Source organism: Marmota monax, unplaced genomic scaffold (assembly GCF_021218885.2).
Source record: "Marmota monax isolate L192 unplaced genomic scaffold, Marmota_monax_Labrador192_F-V1.1 WCK01_AAM20220418_F8-fsc00321, whole genome shotgun sequence".
NCBI lineage: Eukaryota > Metazoa > Chordata > Mammalia > Rodentia > Sciuridae > Marmota > Marmota monax.
In genome coordinates, this window is record NW_026694856.1 from 16417 (window position 1) to 37357 (window position 20941).

The window sequence follows — 20941 nt, forward strand, 5'->3', positions numbered from 1 at the left end:
GGTAAAAACTTTTAACAAAAGAAGATGTGTGGATGGATGGCAACAGTACATTAAAAGATATTCCACATCTAATCCCTAGTACCAAAATAAATAAATAAATGATATTCCACAGTATTTGTGTAGCAGATAGAATAATGGCCCCCTCTGATTTTTCACCTACTAATTTCTAGAAATTGTGCATATGTTTTCTTCCTTGGCAAAAGGGACTTTGCAGATGTGATTAAGGGTATGGATCTTGCCATAGATTATCCTGGATGATCAAGGTGGTACCTGTATAATCAAATGAGTTCTTCAAAGGTGACAACTTTTTCTACCTGCAGCCAGAGATAAGTGACAATAGAAGAATAGGAGGGATGCAACATCACCAATGTGGAAGATGGAAGAATGGGAACTATGAGGCAAGGAACGTTGGTGGCCTCTAGAAGCTGGAAGAGGCAAGGAAACACAGTCTCCCTCTGCCCTCTAGAAAGGAGGCCTTGCCTTGCATGATTTTTGCCCAGTGAGATCTGTGTTGGAATTTCATCCTGTAGAATAACAAATTTGTGTTATAAATTTGTGATAATAAATTTGTGTTGTTTTAAGATGATAGAATTGTGGTAATCTGTTGGGAAAGCAATAGAAAACTAATATAATTAGTCATTACAAAAATACAAAAAAAAAAAAAAACAGGATGAGACACCACTGCACTCACATTAGAATAGTGTAAATAAAAATTACAGACAGTATCAAGCCCTGGAGAATATTTGGAGAAACTAGATTTTTATAAATCGCTGGTGATAATGTAAAAATGGTAGAATTATGGGAGAAGTTTTGTTGCTTCTTAAAAAACTAAACATGTGGGCTGGGGCTGTAGCTTAGTGGTAGAGCACCTGCCTTGCACATGTGAGGCACTGGGTTTGGTCCTCTGCACCACATAAAAATAAATAAATGAAGATATTTGTGTCCATCTACAACTATATATATAAATACAAAAAGAACTAAACATGTAACCAACACAGGACCTAAACTTGCACCCCTGAGCTTTGTCTTTCAGAAATGAAAATGCATGTTTACACAACACAAAGGAATATTCTCTGTAGCTTTACTTGTAACAGTGCCAAACTAAAGACTATCCTGGTGTCTTTCAATGGGTGAATAAACAAAATATGAATAGACACATATTATGGAAAATTTCTCAGCAAAAAAATAGAAACAAAACATAGATCATGCAACATCTTAGATGTATCTTGAGATCAATAGTCTGAAAAAAATATATCAATTTTGAGGAGGTTAAAACTGTTTGATTCTGTTTGTATAACATTCCCAAGTGACAGACTGTAAAGATGGAGAACAGATCCCGACTTAGACTTGGGGGAAGTGTGTGACTATTAAGGAGTAACATAAGGGACATTATTTATAGTGACAAAATAGCTGTATCCTACTTGTGATAGTAGTTATTTAAATCTAAGTGATAAAATTTTATAGAACTGTTTCTCCATAAAAGTTTGTCCAACATCATTTATAACAGACCCAAAGTGGAAACAAACAATCAATTGATGGATGGATCCATGCAGTGTGGTGTACCAATACAACAAAATGGCATTTGGCAATAAAAGGAATGAAGTAGTGATACATGCTACACCATGGATAAAAACATTAGGAAAATCTATAGATATAGAAGGTAAATTTTAACTGCACAGGACTGGACAAAGCAGAATCAAAGAGTAACTGCTGATGAGGACCAGTCTTGGGAGGTGATGAAAACACTTTAAAATTATATTGTGTCAATGGTTGTACAATTCTGTGAACATGCTAAAAATTTAACTGTACACTTTGAATAGGTGGATTTTATAACATGTGAATCATATCTTAATAAAGCTGTTTGGAAAACAAACAAAAAGAGTGCATATAAAAACTGTAAGAGCCTGAATAAGGTCCAGACCTGAGTTAATAGTATTGGACCAAGACGAGTCTCCTGGAGAGAACATGGGAATTCCCTGAAGTACAATTTTGTAACTTCTTTTTCTTTAATTTTTAATTTTTTAAAATTATTGATGGACCTTTATTTTATTTATTCATTTATATGTGATGCTGAGAATCAAACCCAAGGCCTCACACATGCTAGGCAAGTGCTCTACCATGGAGACACAACCCCAGCCTTGTAACTTCTTGTGAATCTTAAACTACTTTAAAAAAAAAAAAAAGTTATTTTGAAGAAATAGGTTCTCATGTACTGGATGAAAGATATTTGAAACAGGAAGGAATGAGGAGAAGGATAATGTGACGACTAAGTCACAGAAGAAAAGTAGATCAACCATTCCATTCTTCCCTCTGTGTGAAGCAAGTGGCACCCATCTTCAGGCAGCAGTAACACATGGAGTAATCATCATTGAAAATAGCTGCATTATGAGAGAGGGCACTAAGTGTGGAAGGACACACTCCCAAAGAAGTGGTTAATAGAATGGGTGGAATTAGCCTAGAGGAACACCAGCACCACTTCATTTAACACCGATTTTATGAGCCTTTCTTACATGAAGCAGAAATTTGTTAACTTCTGGATATAAGTACATTAAGCAAAAATAGGCAAGGTTTCTACCATCATGGACACTGTGATTTACGGATGGAGATGGACAATGAAATACTAAGCAAAATATCACAGAATCAAAGGTGTAAGGAACAAAAATAAAGCTAAGTAAGGGATGGGGGAGAAAGAACGAGTGTGAGAATACTTGGTGTGCTGTGGACAGAGATGGAGTCTCTTTCTGATGAGGAGGTGACCTTTGAATAAGGATCCGAATAATGGGCAGGAGCAACGAGTCAGTTTAGAGGATTTGAAACGGTGACAATAGCAAAGAAACTAAAATTTCTGGAGCAGAATGGGTAGTAGAGAACCCATAGGAGGCCTGGTCACATAGACATTTTAGGACAATATGAGAACTTCTAATTTGATTCTAAGTCTCAGAAATACAACATGTTCCAAGAGGTACAAGAGAATATTTTGACCAACAATTCTTTTAATCATCAATCACATAAACTAAAAACTTTACCTTTGAAATGAATCATTCAATAGATAAATAGAAGAGCAGATGGAACACAGAAAAAGAGCAAATTAGAGGAAAAAATCCAAACTTCTTTCCCCAGAGAATATAGAACATACAATTAAAAAACATAAAGTATGAAAAGGAAGAACTTAAACAACCCTTCCAGAATATCCAGATTTTATTTAACAACAAGGATTAAGAGAGACTATTAGAAAAGTCTTTTTAAAAAATGAAGAGGAGGCAACAATATTCCAAACAACATGAATATATACTTGAATAATTCTAGTAAAATCTTCAACTTAAAAGAAACAGAGGAAACTCTGTACATCATAAAGTATAGTTATCAAATAACAATGGATCATTAAAAAAATGATCATATACTACACCATAAGAAAAGATTCAAAATTCCAGAGAAAAGGTGTGGCCGGGGATACAGCTCAAGAGTAAACACACGATTGGCGTGTGTAAGGCACTAGGTTCAATTACCAGTACCATAGATATACACAAGAAATACTGAATAGCCATGATACTGACCATGCTCTCTGACCATATTGTAATAAACTTTAAAACAAGTAATTCAATTACTTTTTAAAATCACATTTTCTCATAAATTGAAATATACCCTAGTGTGCGACTTAACAAAATCAATTGTCCTTTCACACCTACCAGACTATGAGAGAAAAAGAAAACATGATAAAATCATGTGTGAGTGGGTGTGGAGTGTCACATGAGCGTGCTTGAGCTAACAGACTAGGAAGTGGGCACAGGCATTCTGGAGGACAATTTAATATTAACTAACAGAATTGGAGATATCTACACTTAAGTATACATCCCAGAAACTTTTGGTGAAGAAGCAAGAGCATCCTGGAGATAAAACCTTCATCAAGCCAGATGCAGTAGCAAATGCTTATTATCCCAGTCAGACAGAGGTGGAAGGAACTCAAGTTCAAAGTCAGGCTCAGCAATTTAGCAGGGCCCTAAGCAATTTAAAAAGTCCTGTCTCTAAATAAAAAATTTATAAAGGGCTTGGGATGTTACTCAGTGGTTAAATGTCTCTGGATTCAATTCCTGGCACAAAAAATAAAAGTAAATTGAAAAAAAAAAAGAAAATTTATTAAGGTATTGTTTTTAATAGCAAAAGTATAGAATATGCTTTAAGTCAGTAGCTAAGGAGATCAATACATGTAGTAACTTTATAGACATAAATACCTTATAATCTATACATATCAACTGAATAATACAGAATGAATCTCATGAAAGTAGACACAATACACTAACATTTATATTGTAAAAATAGAAAATAATATAGTATATTGTTTATGAATTCATTCATTCACAGAATGACACATATAAATTCTGGAGAGTGGTTAGCTTAGAAAGGAGGGGGAAATGGAATGGAAATGGTTTATAAGGGATTTTAATTGTATCTATCATGTCTAATTTATTTAAGCACAGGGCTAGGAACAATGACTTTGGAATGTATGCCCCTTGCAAGGCCATTAATAGAGCAGCTAAGTTCACCTTTACAAGGACTTCAGTGTTGTATCTGAGTAACTAGCACCATTACCAGATTGCTCATCTTCCTTTGCCCCAGATATAGAAAAGAGTAAAATAAATGTCTCAAAGAACATTTAATCCATTTCATATGCTTTAAATTTTTCATAGGTAGGACAAGGTCCAGGGTTCAATTCTCAGCACCACATAAATAATTTTTTATACATTAACATGGGAATCACAAAAGAAATGATTAAAATGTTCAGAATTATAAGGCATCTGAAGCTTTGCATTATCAAAATTTAGGAAAGGCAGCTAAATCATATTTATACAATTTAGAATTTATAAATTTACGAAATTTAGAACACAAGGAACTGAAAATTAATGAAAAGGGGTGTTACTAAAAAAAAAGAAAAAACCCAGAGAGAAGAATAGGATAAACCTGAAGAAATGAAAAGAAATTTTCAATCTAAAAGGAAAATATAATGCCCTATAATAAGAGATGATCAATATGCAAAACTTGATTATTAAAAAAAATCTTTCAAAGTAGATAAACCTTTGATCAGACTAGCAAAGGCAAGAGAGGGGACAAAAGTAAATAGTATCAGGTTTTGAAAATGGAATAAAGGGCTGGGGCTCCCACAAAAAAAAAATCCGAAAAATAATCCTCCCCTTAAAAAAAAAAAAAAAAAAAAAAAAAAAAAAAAAAATGGAATAAAACTACAGACAGACACAGTAGGTAGTCTTAAAAATTAGAAGATAATGTCCGCAATTTCAAGGCAATAATATTGAAAAGCTGAAGCTGACAAAATGAGCAATTTTCAAAAAAAAAAAAATGGAGAATTGTTACTTGCAGAAAAAGAAGTAAAAGCCAGAATAGATAAATGACCATTAAAGAAAATGAAGCCATGATCGAATCCCCATCCAACACAGGTTAGCAGGTTCAGACAAACAAAGGACATAACATATAAATTCTCCCATAAAATTAGAAAAAAAGGGAAAGAGACACAGTTATCTTATAAAGCCAGTCAATAATCAGAAACAAGGCAAATACTGCCCCCCAAATAAAATGGAATATGATCTCACTTAAGAACATACAGATATATTCTTAACTAAATATTTGCAAATCAATACTAGCAGTTATGTTAAAACAAATGACCTAGTTGAGTTTATGTCTGTATATTGATTGTTCACTACTTTTAAAAATATGTAGTTCACTATAACAGGTTAAATATGAAGCTCTATGATCAAGTAAAACTTAGGGTAGAATTTCACATTCATTTTTTTGTTGTTGTTCATGTAAAATAAGATCTACTAAGGAAAAGCTCCCAGATAACAACAATAGGAGGGCAGGGAGGGAGAAGTTGAATTGAGGTGTGATTTCATGTGAAGTCTTAGCTTCAGTCTAATCCTAGGAAAAATGTGCAGCATAAATTTTTATGCAGAGTACCTTCTTCCTTGCAGTGAAGAGGCTGAACTTTTGGACTCCCAAACCAGTCAATTATTGGCTTCAGCCCAAGAGGTGTGGTAGGGTGGGGTAGAAGGTGGCCATAAGACTCATAAAACCCCCAGACACTATTGGCTCTCCATAAGAGCTGAGCTGGCCCCAGTACCAGGTCAGATGCCAACTTACACCTGCAAAAATGCTTAGCTGAGGGTTGGGTATACAAAGCCCGCAAGAGTTCCAATGGGCATCTCAGGGATTTGCTAACAATTTTGACTACAACAACACCTTCACTACTGCCTGCTCTCACCTGTTAGAGTCTGTAAACAAGTCTGGATGGCACCTGGCAAATGTTAGAGTCTGTAAACAAGTCTGGATGGCGCCTGGCAAAATGCCAGAGGGAGTGGTTTGTGACGTAAAGCCAGCGAGCCATTAAGTGTGGAGATTCCTTATTGGTTGACTGATGTATCTAGTTTATGCTAATTAAGATAAGCTGTGTGGAATGTATAAATACCTCTGTTGTCCTACAATAAACGGCTTCCACTCCTGCTGTATCAATCTACACAAGTTGTTCTTCACCCCCCAGTTATTTTGCTGCAGCCGGACTGCGGCACTCACCACCAGGCACTGGCTAGGGGTTTCCCATCACGTTCTGTTGCTAGAATGAGCACTTTTTTTTTAAAGTCCTGCAATTGGCTTTTTCATCATCCAGAAACAGTTTCTTCTCCCAGTGGGTAGAAATGGGTGTCCCTGGAGAGTCTCTGTAAGATTGAGAAGCCATTAAAGTTGAAGGTGACCAGACCATTCAAAAACTGCCCAGGGCATGCTTTTCATTTTCCTGGACTTTTAGTTCAGTGATTTTCTGAGGAAGGCACTGGCAGACAGATGCAGAGACTATATTTCCAGGTCTGGCTGTGGATGGCCAAACATTGCATAGAATCTATCTAATTTTTTTTTTTTTATCTTGGGGATTGACCCAGGGCCACTTAGCCACTGAGCCACATCCTCTGCCCTTTTTATATTTTATTTAGAGATAGGGTCTTGCTAAGTTGCTAAGGCTGGATTTGAACTTGCAATCCCCCAGCCTCAGCCTCCTGAGCTGCTGGGATTATAGGTATGCACTATCATACCAGGTTATCTAAGAATTTCTGAAGTCTATCATCCTCTTCCTTGGTCTCTGGCTGGCTTTTCATAGGAGAACTAATATAGAAGTTCTCAGAGTTGCAGGAATCATTTTGTTCAGTATTTGTTTTACTGATATCTTTATTTATTCCTTCTCCAGTGTTTTTTCTTTATGTAGATCGGAGTTTCTGACCTATATTTTGCCTTTTCCCTGAGAACTGTTAACATTTCTTGCAAGGCATATCTACTGCCAACAAATTCCCTCATTTTTGTTGGAGAAAGTCTGTTCCTCCTCACTTGAAGGATAATTTCACAAGGTTCAGAACTCTAGGTTGGTGGTTTTTTTCTCAACTCTTTAGATATTTTTCTCCATTCTCTACTTGCTTGGTTTCTGAGAAAAAGTTAAACATAATTCTTATCTTTGCTCATCTATAAATAAGGTGTTATTTTCTTCTGCCAGTCGGATTTTCATCACTATAACAAAATACCTGAGTAAAACTACCTAAAAGTGGAAAAACCGTGTTTGTTCATGGTCTCTGTGGTTTCAGTCTGTGGTTGCCTAGCTCCATGTTTCTGGGGCCTGTGGTGAGGCAAAAATCTTCAGGGCCAAGAGGGCCTGGTGGAACAGAGCTGCTTACCTAATGGCAGTTGGGAAGTGGTGGGGAGAGAGAGGGTGACAAAATAAACCCTCCAAGGACAACATCTCGTGACCCACCTCCTCTAACCAGGACCTACCTCCTATAGTTTCCACAATCTCCCAAAAGAGCCTCAGGTAAGCAACTAAGCCTTTAACACACGGCCTTTGGGAAAATGGTTTAACTCCAAACCGTAACACTTGGCTTCTTCTGAGGTATTTTCCTTATCTCTGATGTTTTGAAGTTTGAAGAAAATGAAATGCCAAGTTGTATGTATTTATTTTCTGAATGTATCTTGCTTGGTGTTCCCTGAGATTCCTATATATATAGTTTAGTATTTTTCAGTTTTGGTAGTTTCTATTGTTAAATCATCAGATTTAAATTCTTTTTTCATCCATGTCCAGTTTACTAATGAACAGTCAAGGGTATTCCTCATTTCTGATAGTGTTTTTGATTTCTAGCATTTCTTTTTTGATTCTTAGGATTTCCATCCCTCTGCTTACATTATCCATCTGTTCTAGAATTTGTCCACTTTTCCCAGTAAAGCTTTGAACATATTAGTTGGAGTTAAAAGGAAAAAAAAAAATTCTGGTCTGATGATTCCAACCTCCCTACCATGTCTAACTCCGGATCTGATGCTTGTTCACTCTCTTCAAACTGTTTGTATCTGTGTGAAGCTTTTCATTTATGGGTTGGTTGTTTCGGTGTTTTGTTTTGATCTGTTAGTGCTCCTTGTGATCTTTTGTTGAACGTTGGGCCTGAGGTTACCAGGCAAAAGGAACTGTGGCAATAGCCCTTTAGCAGTGCAGTGGTAAGACATTGGGGCAGGGAAGAATTCCACAGTCATGAGTAAGTCTCAGTCTTCGGGTGAGCCTGTACCCTGGGCTGTGAACTTTAAGAGTGCTTCTCAGGGTGTTTCCTCAATGGAGTGGATTGGGATGACTGATTGGGTTGGCTAAGTGGGCTGGAGTTGGCTAGTCCTTTTCCTTCTCCAAGGTCAATTAGGTGCTATAAAAACCCAGCAGATTGGGCTCTGGTTAAATAGTTTTTTCTTGAGGGCAGGTTTTATTAGGAATAAAATACAAAGGCATGTGTCCTAATGGTTCATTTCCCCTCCCGCTTCCAGAAGCATGAAGGGATTTTTCTCTGATGTTCACCATTTAAATCTTCTTAAGATAAAATGTACTAAAGTATGGGGTCCCCCGGTGACTGGGCCCTTCCTGAAGGTTTTTTTTGTTTGTTTGTTTGTTTTTAAACTCTCAGACTTGTCCATACTGAGCCTGTGGCAATGTGTCAATTGGAGTTCAGATTTTCCTATCCCGGCACTGGCTCTCATGGAGATTTATGCCCATGGGTTTTTGTTCTAGTAAGTTGTGATTCTCTGTATCTGTCTCTCTCTATCTCCAGTTGGGGTGGGGTGGGGGGGCAGCGAGTGACAGATAGTTCTATGACCTCACTTCTCTGATGGATCTAATAAGAGTTATTGGTTTTTTGATTTGTTCAGATTTTTACTTGTTGTTAGGATGGAGTAGTAACTTCTAACCTTGCATCCCCTGTGCTTTATTTAAATGGTCTTAGTATATTAAGTATATAAATAAACATTTTGTGTGTGTGTGAAAAGATACCTACCAAAATCCTAAACCACATTTACTGAGAGAATCTGAAAAACATTCCCCTTAAAACCATGTCTTCTTCTCTTTTTACTAATATTTATTTGGAGAATTTATATGATACTTTCCAAGGGGGTGGCATATGTATTAATAAAGGAAAAGGAAAGAAAAAACTCTTTATTTAAAGAAATATTGCTTTCTACCCTAAATCCAAAGCAATAAACTAATAAACTCTTAGAAACACAAAGAGAGTTCAGTAAGCCTGTAATATACAGATCAAATTCTAAAATAATATTTATACATGTTAGCAAAAAAAAAGTAGAAAATGCAATTTTTATGAAGGCTCTCAATAACACATTGTATACATGTGTTGAAATGTCACATGGTACTCCATAAACATGTACAATTTTTAGTGTCAATTAAAATGTTTAAATATTTTAAAAGGTGTATTTCATATGTGCAACAAAATTATAAGGTATTTAGACATAAAATATGTGTAAGACCTTTGTGGAGAAACTATGAAACTTTACAAAAAGACATAAGAGAAGACTTGAATAAATGAGGAATTATTAAGGCTTTTATTAGAAGTTCTAACTAATGAAAAGAACTAGAGAAAATGAAGTATGAATGATGGAAAGATTTAAGCAAGCCAAAAATTTTAAATCAAAATAACCTCAAAACCATGTAAAATGTCATAATTTTTCTTTAGTAGGTAAGCATGTTTAAACATCAAGAAAATTTGAAGTTAGGAATATAAATTTCAAGATAAACTAAGCTGTATTATCAATGATTTAGTGTTAAGAATTTTGTACATATGCATATTCTCCACCTATAATAATTAGAATTTGATCCAGTAAGCCAGTCTTGATGGCACATGCCTATGTAGATTCCAGCTATTTAGGAGGTTGAGATAGGAGGATTGCAGATTAGAGGCCAGTTTAGTCATCTGAGAGAGACCCTGTCACAAAACAAAAAAGTAAAAAGGGCTAGAGATGTAGCTCACCGCTAGAAGGCCACTAGGTTCAATTCCCAGCATAAATAAATAAATAAATAAATAAAACAAATAAATTTTGTCTACTAGACTCTACTTATTTGAGTAATATTCTTGTGATTCCAACTTTAAGTGTATTATTTAAGTGTATTGAGATTAGTGATTTTTAATTTAATATGTTCACTTTGTGTCCATCCATGAAACATTTTTAAAAACTTAAGAATCATGTACATAAACTTAATGTATTTGATACATAAATTATTTAAGAACTCAGGAAAAATCCGTTTGTTAAACCAAATGATGTGGAACTTAAAAAGGAAATGTAGCAGTTTCATGAATACAGTTTGACATAAAGAAGTCTAGGTAACTGTGTTTATAAATTGAGCTTAATATTAATCAAGGACCTTTTACAAGTGGATTGTTAAAAATTTTCTAGTCCAATGAATAGAATTATAAGATTTTTAGGTTCTACCTTAAACATAAGAAATAACTTTCAAATCCTGTAACTTTAATAAGCTAAAAATCTTTTAAACTAAAGTTCATCCAGAGTTTTCTGTGACAAAAAAAAAAGGTTATCTACAAGGTGCTAAAAAATTTTAGTTGGCAATATTGCTCAGTAAACATACTCCTGAATAGTGCCACATGTTTCTACACACAGACACACACACACACACACACACACACACACGAAAATGGTAAATATGAGATAGGAAAATGATAATAAGTAAAACAAATAAAATGAAAGATAAGAAAACATGAAACTACAATAGTGTTGCCCTGGAAAAGTCTAGGAAACTTTAATTCTATCAGTAACCTTTGACTACTTTGCAATGCGAAAGCATTCATGTATTACTTGTGTAAGTAAAAATAAAGACAGTTCTTTGTCAAGTCATGTGTACCCATTTCAGGTTCAATAATCGGGGTCAACGTACTTCCGACTCTATTTCATCTCAAAACAGGTCTGTGTCAGACACAGTTAACCTTGGCCCTTTTGTCAACAGAAAGCCATTCATTTCTAGGATTACCATTTCCGATCACCTTTCTGCTTGAGATCTTGATGTAGTGGGTAAAACTAAAAGTTCCAAACAAGTCTCAGAAGGATTTTGGCACTAATGTAGAGAGTTCAGTTATATTTGATAGTATTACCATGGCATAGGATGAAACATCTTACAGTGGTTTAGGAAATAGTAAAAATGAGAAAATGAAGAAAGCAGCCTTGAAAAGGGGCACTGGCCTAGGGAGCTGTTGTCACACAAGACCGCATTTTTCCAAGTATAGCCAGGAGTAAACCCTTGTTATTTTCAAAGATCTAAAGTTTGAATTCCTCTTGAGAAGCTAAGATTCTTGTTTCGTTGGTAACAAAAGAACCTACAGCCAGATTGGGCATGAAAGGATGGACTTTGGGGCATGGTCCAGAAAGGAAGGCAGAAGAGAGAAAGGGGTGATACCCATGGCACAAAGATTTTATCCAGGGACAAAACTGGAAGGATCCTAATATTGAATCAGAGTTACTGGATCAAGTTCTTTTAAAATCATAATCTTTGATCCTGTCTTGAAGAACAAATTAGCAAAATAAAGTAGCATGATTGGAGCTTGACCCCACAATAGAGAAACAAAGAGCTCACGGATGATTCCACATGACCCCCCAACCCCATCTCTACAATGAGTCATACTTCCATGTAAAAGCCATTATGCTTTTAGGGCATGAAGTTTTAAGTCAACATCAATGGAAGGACTATTTGTGTTTGAACAAGAGGTCTACCCCCTAACTTGCATGCCCAAACTGAGCTCACCCTAAATACAAGTTCCACAGTTACTGTGAGATATAAAATAAGGAGGAAAAAAAAAAACATGTAGAGGCTGAAAAAGGAATAATAATAACAACAAAATGTGGTTTACAGGAAAAATAAATGAAAGGCAGAAATGGTCTCCAAGAGTCATTCTGTAAAATCCTTCATTTCTATTCTCCCAAATAATACATATAAAACAACATCTGGATTCCTCCTGCTTGTCTGTGCTGAATATACATAGTTCATTAGCAAAGATGGGTTCCTGGAAATGGGAACATTCAGAGAATTGAGCACTTCCCTGGTCTTTCTAACATTTTCCCTGTAGAGATAGTACCTGACAGCACCTACTGACCCACACTACTCCTTCTCTGCCCCAGATTACATTCATTAAAATGTTGGGCTGTCTTGCCAGCCTGCTGTCAGGTTCAGACAGTCCCTATCAATGTCAAGGACTCTTCCAAGTCTCTGCTAATCCGGTGATCTTCTGCTCCTCAGATGTCTCCTTGAATGGGCTTTGACTCTCCTTCTAAACCTGATAGCCACTGTGGTGCCCTTTCTTTGTTCCCTGTGGCAGGCCCAGGTCTGTCACTTGTACTCCTTTTGTCAGCCCTGTAGGAGTCAAGGCTGTTTATCAGAACAAAGAATAAATGGCAGAAAATGTTACTCAATGGAGGAAGTAATGCAGTGTTCTGAGCATTCACCTATTTAAACAAAATATAGTTTTTCACCAGCTCTTACTACTTAAGAACATAAGGCAGACTTCAGGACTTAGAAAAAGCATATATACTTGCAGTGTACTCTCTGTTATGTGTGTGTGCATGTGTGTGTGTGTGTGTGTGAGCATGTGTGCACACATGCACAGAGTTAGCCCTCCATATCCACGGTCCTCTACAGCCACAGATTCAACTAAAATAATTGGGGGAAAAAGGGTCCATACTGAACATGTACAGAGTTTTTCTTGTTTTTATTCCCTAAATGATACAAAATAACAATTATTTAAATAATATTTACATTGTATGAGGCATTACAAATAATCTAGAGGTGATTTAAAGTATTCAGGAGGATATGGATGCGTTAATGCAAACACTATGTCATTTTACATAAGGGAAATTGACTTTTCTCCTGATTTTTATATCCACTGGGGGCGGGGTGGGGGTACTAGAACCAATGCCAGCTGGATACTAAATAATACTTCAATGAAAACTTCATAAAGAATCAACACTGTGCAAAGTGGAATAAAATGAGTCACTCATATGGTGAAGCAATAGTTTTGTGTATTGAGGGAAGAGAGGTCACACATCAAAGCAGGATCAAAGAATTTTCTAACATAGGAGGACCAGAGGAAATGAGCTAAAAGATGAGGTGGCAATTGAAGAATAGGATCTTAAAATTGAGAATTTGGAAGTTGGAGATTGTAATTACTAATAATGGCAGCCTTAAAGTATAATCACAGGAGTTGGTGGAAAGCAGAGAACCTGAAAAACTAGACATGGAAAAGTTATATATACTGATGCCAAACTCACCAAGAATTTTACCAACACAGTGTAAAAGGGAATGACTATGAGAACCTTCTAGAAGATGGGAAAATGTTCTGGCATTGAGAATCAGGAAATAACAAAAAAAATGAAGAGAATATTTAGAGATATTGAGCATGTAGGTGGATTGTTTATTTTATTTTTTTTGTGTGTGTGGTACTGGGGATTGAACCCAGGGGCACTCAACCACTAACTACATCCCCACAGCCCTTCTTATTTTTTACTGTTTATTTTGAGAAAAGGTTTCACCAAGTTGCTAAGGCTAGCCTCAAAATTGTGATCCTCCTGCCTCAGTCTCCTGAGTTTTGGGATTTATAGGCAAGCACCCACTGGACCCAACAAATAGGGTTTTTATTAATGACTGATTAGGAATTCCAGATGATGTAAGGAGTTTTAGAAGTTGGGGTAAATTGGGAGACAGTGAAAATACTATTATGTAAAAATTACAGGAGGTCATTTTTTTAGATTAAGTGTTCATGAAGTCCCAACAGACTAGACTAAAAGTCAAAATGGAGTCACTGATAGAAAGTTCCAAGTCACCAAGCTGAAACAAAGCTGTTATCCTGACCTTCCAAGAGAAATCAGTTGTTAGAGAATTAACAACCAGATTTCCCAAACAGGCCAGTTCCAATTGATAGGATAGTGAAGTCCCCTCTGCCTGAATTCTTACATGAAAAAGGTAACCAGATGTTAAATAATCAGGTATTTTTCTATTGTTCAGTCTCCCAGTCCCCACCCTACATAGAAAGTAACTTTGAAACAACCAGTCTTTTTTTTGTTTTATTTCAGCCTTTTTCTGTCTATAAAATCAATCTCTTTTGCTCTGTTCATTAGAAAAAAACATACTCTTTTCTAAAATTAAATTTATTTTAACTGATACATAAAAACATTAAAATTATGCATATAAGTGGAGTACCATTGATGTTTGGATATACATTGATTGTTTGAATATACATTTGTATAGTGTATAATATTTGTATCAGGTTAAACATATCCATCTCCTAAAATGTTTACAATTTTTTTTAATGGAGAAAACATTCAAAACCCTTTTTTCAAGTTCTTTTGAGACACACAGTACAAAACTGTTAACTATAGTCACCCTATTGTACAATCAGAACTTGTCACTTCTAATTGAACCTCAATACTCATAGATAACTTTTATCCAAATTTCCTCCCCACCTACTCTCCTCCTCCTCTGGTAACCACCAATCTACTCTCAACTTCTATGAGAACAACTTTTTTATATTCCACATGTGAAAGAGATCATGTAGTACTTGCCTTTCTGTGCCTAGCTTATTCCAATTGACATAATGATCTTCAGTTACATCTATGTCAGGATTCATGTCTTATTTTATGGCCAAATATTTTTCATTGTGTGTATGCAGCACATTTACTTTATTCATTCATCAGTTGATAGACAGTTAGGTTGTTCCCATTTCATATTCATTGTCAGTAGTGCTGCAGTAAACATGAGTATGTAGGTAACCTTTTGATATAGTAATTTCATTTCCTTTGGATATATACCCAATGGTGGGATTGTTGAATCATAAGGTGGTTGTATTTTTAAAAAATTTTTGAGAAACCTTCACACTTCTCCATAATAGCTGTACTAATTTACATTTCCACCAACAGTGTAAAAGGGTTTGCTTTTCTCCACATCTTGCCAGCAATTATCTTTTGCCTTTATTGGCAATAGCCATTCTTACTGTAGTGAGGTGATAACTCATTGTGGGTTTATTTTCATTTCTCTGATGATTAGTGATGTTGATCATTTCTTCATATACCTGTTGGCGATATGTATGTCTTCTTTTGAAAAATGTCTATTTTGATCTTTTGTTAGATTTTCCGCCCAAGTTTTTAATTGGGTTCTTTGGGTTGTGTTGTTGTTATTGTTGTTTTATTTTTTGTTTGTTTATTTTTTGCCACTAAGTTTTTTGAGTTCCTTACATATTCGAGACACCAGCCCACTGTCAGATGTTTTGTTTGCAAATATTTTCTCCCATTCTGTAGGCTGTCTCTTCACTCCGACGATTGTTTCCTTTGCTGTGCAGAAGCTTCATAGTTTGACATGATTCCATTTGTCTATTGTTGCTTTGTTTCCTGGGCTTTGAAGATTTTTATCCAAAAAAAATCATTGCCTACTATGATGTCTTGAAGAATTTCCCCTGTTTTCTTCTAGTAGTTTCAAGTCTTGCATTTATCTTTAATCCATTTGGAGTTGTTTAACGTAACTGGTGAGAGATGAGTGTCTAGTTTCATTCTTCTGCTACTCAATTTTCCCAGCACCATTTATTGAAGACCATCTTTTCTCCATTGTGTGCTTTAGCACCTTTTTGAAAAAAATCACTTGGCTGTAAGATATGTGGAATTATTTTGGGGTACTCAGTTCCACTGGCCTGTGTGTCTGTTTATGTTGATACCATGTTGTTTTGAATACTGTATCTGTATAGCATTTTTTTCAATGCTGAGGATTGAACCCAGGGCCTTTTGCATTTTATTCCAGAGCTATTACTCCAAACCTCTTTGTAACATATTTTGAGACCAGGTAGTATGATGCTTCCTGCTTTGTCTTTTTTGCTTAAAATAGCTTTGGTATTTCCAGTCTTATGTGCTTCTGTATGAACTTTAGGATTATAATTTTTAGATCTGTAAAGAGTATCATTGATGTTTTGATGAGGATTTCATTGAATCTATAAATTGTTTTTGGGCAATAGGGACATTTTTACAATAGCGATTCTTATTCACAAGTATGGAAGGACTTTCCAATTTTTTGTGTCTACTTCAGTTTCTTTCATAAGAGTTTTGTAATTCTCATAGTAGAGGTATTTAACCTCCTTGGCTAAATTTATTCCTAGAGTTTCTTTCTTTTGTCTTGTTTTGTAGCTACCATGAATAGGAATAAAATCCTTTCATGATTTCTTTTTTCAGCAACCTCATTATCAATGTATAAAAATTCTGCTGATTTTTACATGTTGACTATGTGTCCTGAAACTTTAGTGAACTCTTTTATCAATTTTAATCATCTTTTCATGGAGTCTTTGCGTTTTTCTATATGAAGAATCATGTCATCTGCAAACAGGAATACTTTCGATTTCTCCCTTTCTATTCTTGTGTCTTGTATTTCTCTCTCGTCTAACTGCTCTGGTTTAGACTTCCAGTATTCTGTAGAATAAGACTCATGAGAGTGCGCGTCCTTGTTTTGCTCCTCATATGATGTTGTCTGTGGGTTTGTGATAGCCTTTATTATGTAGAGCTATGTGGACCATTTATTCTCTTTTATGGAATGAACTTTTGCCCAATTCTGGAATCAAAAGTAAAGCCAATTAAGAACTTTAGACTAAATGATTATAATCTGTCCTTTAACAATGACTAACCACAACAGAAGGAGAGGAGAGTGTGAGGATTACTGGGGAGCCAGGCCTTTCCATGACAGGGAGAGAAGGCCTAGTGAGGCTACACAGATATTAGAAGGAAGGTGTGATCACTGAAGAGGAGAGAGGTCTTGCAGAAGCCGACTCTGGTTCTGCTGGCACTCCTGCTAGTGGAGGCATAGAGGCCACAAGAGGGGTTGTCTTATGCCAATCACAAGTAACTCTGGAGTTTTCTTTTCAACTCCCACCCCCACCCTCCTCTTCCCTATGGTCTCCAGTCTCTGTGGATGGGTAGCAAATAGGTTTCATTTTTCATGGACAGAAAGTGACTTCCTAGAGCACGGTATGGAGAATGTCAGGCCACCTATCCAGATTCAGGGGAAAGGGAAGAGGGCTGCCTCACACTAGTATCTGCTTTCCCCATTCAAAGCTGATCTGTAAAGCTCAATTCAGTTGCTAACTCTCCATTCCACTTCCCATGTTTCAACTGGCTCCTAACCACTTACACACCCATAAAGCTCTTAGGACTTCTCCATATGTCACTTTGCTTCAGGCTATAACCTCAAACCTTCCTAAAAAAAAAAAAAATCATCTCCTCAGCTTGCTGCAATCTCTACTAATGATTTCCAAGTCCCCATATCCAGATAAGACCTCATCCCTATGGCATGGGAATCTTGTCTGTCATTGTCTCCTGGACTTCACACCAGATGTACCGGGTCCCAAACTATACTCATCCCACCACCCCCAACCCCTCCCTGTGACTCTAAACTGTTCTTCTCTCATTCCAGTTAGTGTGTTTTGAACAACTCAAGTCCTCTTCAATGCCTCCTTTCTCCCACATCTTATTGGCTACTCTTTTCTATCCATTCAACCTCTGAAAGTCCTTAAATCTTCTTCTTTCCTCCCTTTCTGCTGCTTCTGCCTGTACTTACCTGTATATTCTCTCAAGCACACTTGAGAATAAGCAGCCACCATTTCCATAGTCATCAGTGACCTTTGTCAACCATTGCAAAACACAAATGTCTCTCCCTTCCTTGAAAATCTTTAGTGACTTTACATCACATGTATGATAAAGATCAAAGCTCTTGGTTCCTGACACCTAAGATTGCATGTTCTTTCCTCTGTGTCTGTCTGTCATCTGTCTGTCTCTCATCTGATCATAGCCAAGGCAGAGAACGTTCACCTCCTTTATCTTTGAATTCCCATTAACTGTTTGGAGACATAGAATACAATAAATGCTGAGTAAATTAATAGCAGGAAGAAGAGGAAAAGTATAAGCAGCAGCCTGGTTTCCAACTCTCATGTACGTTGACATGAGATTATTTTCTGCATCTTACTACCAGCTCATTCATCTCTGCTCAGAGGATGCATTTTCTCATGTTGGATCCTGGTTCCACCATTCCCAGGGGTGTGACCCTGGGCATGATTCTTAACCTCTTGCTTCACTTTCCTCACCTATTAATGGGGGATAATAATAGTGCCTAATTCAAATGTTTAACTGAGCTTCTTACTGAGAGTTTAGAAGTGCTCAAGAAACAACAGCTGTGGTTATACTTCAGCTGGCCCCTTCATTAAGCCTCTTTCATTAGGCTTCTGAAAGGGGTAGTACATATTTTTCATGAATGGATAACTACTACTAATGTTCCTTTGTCAATGGAAAACATGTACTTCTTAGAAGAAGATAAAACATGTCTGTTTTCACCATATAGTTTAGGTCATCCATTCTACCTTGGGTAGAAGTTGGGGAGTATTTTTCTTTCTTTCCTCCTCCTTTCCACTTTCCACTGTTTTCTACCTAACTCTATCCTCTCCCCCATGGTTCAATAGCTCCTGGAAGAGGCAGCGAAGTCTCCAAAGAAATAGGCTTGGGTCTCAGAGACAAGAGAGCTGTCTGGCCTGGACATTGTCAAGTTCACAAAGAGCCCTAACCGTTGACTTTCAACCTTATCTCAGAATTCATTCATTTATACATCATAAAGATGCATCGCATCTACAACTGAAAAAAAACTCATTCATCTTAAACTTGGGTTCTATCACTAGACTACTCCTTCTCTAGTAAGTCAGAGAAAATATGCTTTTTTTTAATAAAACAATTGTATTGTGGCTAGCGCATTACATTGCATTTTATATTTATGTATGATTTAGATCTCTACAAACAAGTTCATATTTTCAACTTAATATTTGAATATGTTAATTTGTAATTTGAATATGTTAACATATTATGATCATGTTTATGCTTCCTTTATGGCACTTTTTGATATGTTGAAGCCTAGGACTGGGGTTGTGGCTCAGTGATAGAGCACTTGCCTAGCATGTATGAGGCACTGGGTTCCATCCTCAGCACCACATAAAAAAATAAATAAAATAAAGTTATTGTGTCCATCTACAACTAAAAAAGAAAGAAAGAATGAAAAAAAGAAAGAAAGAAAGAAAGAAAGAAAGAGAGAAAGAGCCTGGCTGGCAGGAGGACTCCTTTACTCTTCAAGAAGCCCTAGAGTGGGACATCTACAAGGCACCTCTTTCTCTTGCTGATCTGTGTTAAAAGATCTGTGCCTCTTCTTTAAACAGAGGTAAGGAAGGGAAGGAATAAAAGCGATAAGTCACATATTATATAAAATGACAATAATCACAAGTCACCTTCACAAATTACCATAAACATTATGTGCAATGATACTTTGCAAAGAGTTTTAAAGAGTTAAAGTACAACCATAAAAGCCAGTGTGCTCCCAGGACCATTTTCAGTCTGTGAACTCTTTGTTTCTGGTCCATGATGAGATAAGTATGAAAAATTGAGTAAGCATTTAGAAACTGTTATAGAAATTTGACAAAGTAATTTTATGTCTATTGAATCAAATAATAAAAGATCTGAGCTTGTATTTTGTATGCCTGGTATTTTACTTTATTTTCCAGTAATTCATTTTCATTGTATTTTACAAAGGCAAAGAAAAACCTGTCCTTTGCTACATAGAGTTTGAAAAGCATTGATAAAAAGGTATTGTTATTTTTGAAATTTTGCTTAAGAACCACTAAATTTCTAATTATAAGCTAGTCATTATTTGAGAAGCACTTTCATACCAAGTCTAAGGAGTTGTCAGCACACAAACAAGTCCCGGAACAAGTTTGTTTTCTGTTGAGCAACTTGGTTATTTGGTAGTCAGAAATCATTTTCCCCACGAAATAACAAACCAGGGGTTACATTCTTGGTGTGGCTTATAAATCCCAGTGATCTTAGATGATAGTGAGGCTACACTACACAATTTAATAATCAGTAGAACATTTTTACAATGGAGATGATAAGTTTCTGATTTCCAAATCATAAAAAATAAAATCTCTAAGAAACAATGATTTCTAGACTGAGTATGGGGGTGAGGATAGGGGTGAGGATGGAGACTTGGGCAGAAGTTGCTTCAGTAGCAACATTCAGAAAGGGAAAGAGTATGGGGGCATAGGACCTTTTACACAGAATAACAGGAGAACTCACTATTCATATGAACAGAATTCAAACGCAGCTCCTCTAAGATTCTCTGAAAATGAGGTTAGGTAGGTTTAGTTGGACTGGAAAGCTCTGGTTCTTTATCTCAGATTCTTCCACTCTAAACTCCAGGGTATTGTTTCCCTTGACTACCCAACACCAAGACAGTAAGCAGCCTTCATCCTGAACTGAAATCTGTCAGTATCGAGCTCCAGAATTTTTCTGATCCTATAGCTGTTGTTTGGGACTGTGAGGACAAGTCTGGGCTTGGTGAGAAACATTGCTGTGATCCGTTAGTGATGTCTCTGTGGATTTTGGAACAAGGGAAAACCAGCACAAAAGCTGGTGGTTTTTTTTTTTTAAGTATTTTTTTTTATTTTTTTATTATTATTTTTTTTATTTTGCTGTGGAGCCCAAGCTAAAAGGTGCAAAAATTCAACCCTTTCCTTTCAGCTGA